Here is a 4689-nt window from a genome sequence, read left to right as displayed (position 1 = left end):
AACTTAACCTAATAAACTTTTAAATAGTAGAATATCCCAAATAACCTAGTTACTAGAATATAACCCTCCATGTTAAATTGTGCTCCTTCTCTTTCATAGAAACCAAAGAATAATGTTAGACATTGCTTGATACACCATCTTCACTTCTCTCTACTATTACCCTTGAAATGCAACCATTTCTTCATATAGTCTGTTTCACATGTACCCAAGGACTTAGCAATCCATCAGCCCTAGCATAGTAATTTGAAATAAAAATAGATAAGAATAACTGTTCTATTTTTTTTCCTCACAGGAACTCTACAACAACGACATAAATCATAACAGTTATGATCCCAAAAAAAATATAAAAACCTCCACGGGAACTCTATGTTTCCATATACCCTCCATCAAAAAAAGAAGAATTCAAAAGAGAGTCCTTCTTAGTCCACGATTTGTACTTATTTGATGCTTTATTTTAATAGATTTAGTGTCCTCAAATGCATATTTTGTGCAAATAACTGATGTAAATCCTTGAGTTTTAGGTATTTGGACTTAGGGACGAAGCATGGACACTTTGAGCTAAAGGAATAATGTAGCTAAAGGAACAAACAAAGTAAGGCATGAGGATCGCCTAAACCATTGGGCGAGTCGCCGAATGGCTTGAAATCGCCTTATGTTCCAGTGTGCCAAGCCCTTAATAAGAAAATCAAGTAGGCGATAGGAAGGAGAAATCGGGGAGTCTCTGAACAATTCCGCGATAGAAATCAATAGTTTCAATGAAAATTGTTTGACTTTAATGATATTCTCCTTAAATGCTATAAAAGGATTCTCTGCAATATTAGAAACCCAATTATGCCTAATGGTCTCCTTGAAATCTTCATGATTTGTCCAAAATTTTATGAAGCTGAATGGTTTCCTATAGTTGAGTTGCTCTATTCACAAGAAAGAACCATAGGATCATGATCGAATCCTGTTCTTGATATATAAATGTTCAACTTCAATGTGGTTGAACCAATTCTGTATTTCTTGATTAATGAGAATTTTTTTCAACTCTTTTAAAGATACAACCATTATCAGCTCTATCACTCCACCATGTGAACAGACTACCTTTGGAGGACACTTCTGTTAACTCACAATCCAAAATGCAACATTCAAAATCTTCATGATCTGCATCTACTACTAGGAGACCCCCTTATCTTTTCTTCAAAATTCATCATCACATTATAATCACCCCTAACTAACCAAGGTCTATTAATGTCTTCTGCCAATTCATAAATATCATTTCATAATGCAAATTGTTGTTCTGCAATACGTTTAGCATACACAATGGCGATGTAAAAGTTATAAGGCATGGTCTGGTGTTTCATATTAAGAGTTATTTGTTGTTTTGTATCCCTAATTACTGCAATATCATATTCTTGGTTTTTAAACACCCATATTTTTCCATTACATTTGGAAGTTGCTAGAAGCATTTTTAATGTACTTATTGATGTATCTACTATCTTGAATGGGTTTCAAAAAACCAATAAAATAAAAACTTGTGCTGTTTATGTAACATTTGAACTCTTTGAAAAGCTTGTTAAGACTTCACCTATCATATTTTCCAAATTAAGGACTTCATCATGTAGAATTGGCTGATTTAGTTCTCTTTGGCACTTTCTTCTTCTACTTGTTTTTTTACCTTTACTTGAAGCTTTTATAACACTTGGAGATAATATGCTTCATTAGTTATGTTTTCTAGAGCATCTTTAGTGTTTCCACAGCTAATTCATTATTTTGTTAGGGAATTTCTGTCATATGTTTCTCCTCCACAGTATGAAAAATGATATTCAGGCAGTACTTTATTAAGGGAAGTTCTTTGTAGGGACAGCATATGGGATTCATCTGTGTGTACTGTAGTTGGTAGTAATATTAGTGCCATACTATAACTTCTGGTAGATTCCACAACTTCATCACCAATTTTATCACAATCATTCATTCGTTGGCTTTGTGTGATCTCTACACTTGTTCTAATTTGAATTGGCTTACTGCTAACAACTTCTCATCCTTCAACTTGACCATTGTGTTGATATTTGCGTTCTTCTTTGTACGTTCGTAGCTTGCAATTTCTTAAACACTGTGTCAAGTTAAACACGCCACGTAAAATCAGATGGAAAGAGGATACTTCATCTATGTTATTTTACTTTTTCTTTTAACATTTTTACACTTTTAACTTTAATACATTATAATTAAAAAGTAAAAAAATCAGTTTATTTTAAAATAAAAATACTTTCTAAAAAATGTCTAGCTATATTTTCTAGTAATTTAACATTATCCGAGAAAAAATTATTTCACCTATTTTAATGATGTGTGGGCTCGTATACATAAATGCATGACGACAACGATCTCTCAACTTCTTCGATGACTATTTTGTTTTACTCTGATAGTACAAAACTTGACTTTTCTTAGACAATATTTCCTGATATGTCTGACCTCAGTACATCTATAACAAGTACTGAAGCGAGAGTATGTCTCTTTAAAGATGAAGAACGCTGAAGATAACCCCCAAACTCAGGAAAAGGCTGATTGGTTTATGAAAGACCCTCAACTGAAACCTATAACGAAGACTGAATAGGAAAGGGTGGATAACCCCCTGAACTCTGCACTTTTGATAAAGAACCACTAAATTCACCTCCCTTATGAAACTTCTTAAACATGGGGACCTTAGTGAAGTCATCCAGCTTCACCCTCTCTAATTCTATCACAAAATCAACCACTTCCTGAAAAGATTTTGCAAAAGCAGTTATCTGTAAAGCTAGAATTCGCAGACATGACCTCAATACCTTTATAAAGCGGGGAATCCGCTCTTGATGAATAAAGTAAATACGAGTGGCATACCTGGATAATGCATGACATATGGCCTTATAAGTTGTGACAAACATCCTCCCTTGCTCTATGTTCAGTAATTTATCTCTGTTCTTCTCCCTCAAAGTCTAACGTCCATGATGAAGCTAGAAAATTTTCCCCAAGTTGTCACACCCCGAGCTACCCCCGAGACGTGTACACGGAACCAAGGACCACAAGTGATCCCAATCTAACCGTGCTGGCATGATCATGAGCGTACTAAAGATAATAAACTAATGGGGAAGATAAATCATAACTAAATTTGAAAAGATAGGAATACTCATATTCTATAACTGAGATATTTGAAAACAATGAGTTTAATACGAAGGAAATATTAATTCAATACTAAGATGAATCTAACTATGTCTGAAAATAGCCTCTAAACTAGACTAGAAATAATAGGACAAGCCCCAGCTAAATCTATCAAAAACTGAAACTAAATGAATAAAGACTGAAATGAAACTCATGACTGTTGTCCTCGGAGAATGAGGACTCACCATTGTATGTGTTGAACTGGAGATCGTGAAATCGATCTATGATGATCTAGATGTTGAGAACCTGAACCTACATCACGAGAAGATGTAGCGCACGTATGCGCCAGTACTTGAAAGGTACTGAGCATATAGGATAGAGTACAACTGAAATAAAACATAACTTAACAAGCACAAAAACAAGTATAATAATTTGAACGCGATGTGCTGATTTATGAGCTAACTGAATGCAATGACAAATTTATAACATGCTGAAACTGAATACTGAATATACTGATAAATGGTCGATGTAGAAAGTGACTGAATTGTGGGAGCTACTAATAACCGATAATAAAACCACATGATCTAAATATGGAGTCCGATGTATACGCTCAATTGAGGAGGACCCAATATACCTTGCCAAAGGTATAAAGGCATGCTGGCGTGATCACTAAATTGATTTCTCATAGAGGGGACTTACAACTTACTCGGCTAGTAGTCTTGGGACTATTGGGTTCGCTAAACCCTAGTCCAACTCGGTATTATGCTACTCCCAATAAATTCTGTAAATTAACTTATTATATCTGAATTTCTGTAAATACTGGATAGCTCAAAAACAGAACAGGCAAACTGATAATACAACAATTAATCTGGTTATTATGCATTTATAACTGATGCATGTACATCTGAAGTGTCTGAAAAATATGACCTAGCATGTGTAATTCAAGAACTAAAGAAATACAAAGCTAGGGTTTTGAAATTCATGCAATAAACTGAATAATAACATGATAATGTGATTTATAACATATATTTAATGAATTAAGAATATGAGTGAAAACTAGGGACCCAATGGGAGAAAGGAACCCACTAGTGAAATCCCGTATACGTGGTGATGAAATCCACGGAAAAATACTTAAGTTTCGGGGCTGGAACTGCTAAAGCTTTCTTCGTTCTTGAACTAGGGTTCTTCAACTTTTTCTCCTTTCTTGCTTCTAATTTTCTAACTTTTGATTTAATGATGTGACATAGGTATGTTTTAATTATGTTTCTAGGCTTAAGCTGATTAAAATATGAAGATTTAGGGTCAAAACAACGTAACTTAGGGTTTAAACAAAGTGGGAAAAGTCAAAAAGACCCCTCGAAAGTTGCTGTCTGACCAAACGACAGCTAGGACTGACGTTCTGTCATTTGACCGGCGCCTGGTCGTTGGGTCCATCGATTGGGCCTCTTCGACATGATTTTACTAAAATAGGCATAACTTTTTAATCGGAGGTTGGATTTTAGAAAGGTCAGTGTCTATGAAAAGCTAATTCAATTATCTATTTGTGGGTTAGTCATGTGACACCTAATTTATTTT

The sequence above is a fragment of the Solanum lycopersicum genome, chromosome 1, assembly GCF_036512215.1.
Source record: "Solanum lycopersicum chromosome 1, SLM_r2.1".
Lineage (NCBI taxonomy): Eukaryota > Viridiplantae > Streptophyta > Magnoliopsida > Solanales > Solanaceae > Solanum > Solanum lycopersicum.
The sequence above is the reverse complement of the archived record's forward strand: the minus strand, read 5'-3'. Positions refer to the sequence as shown.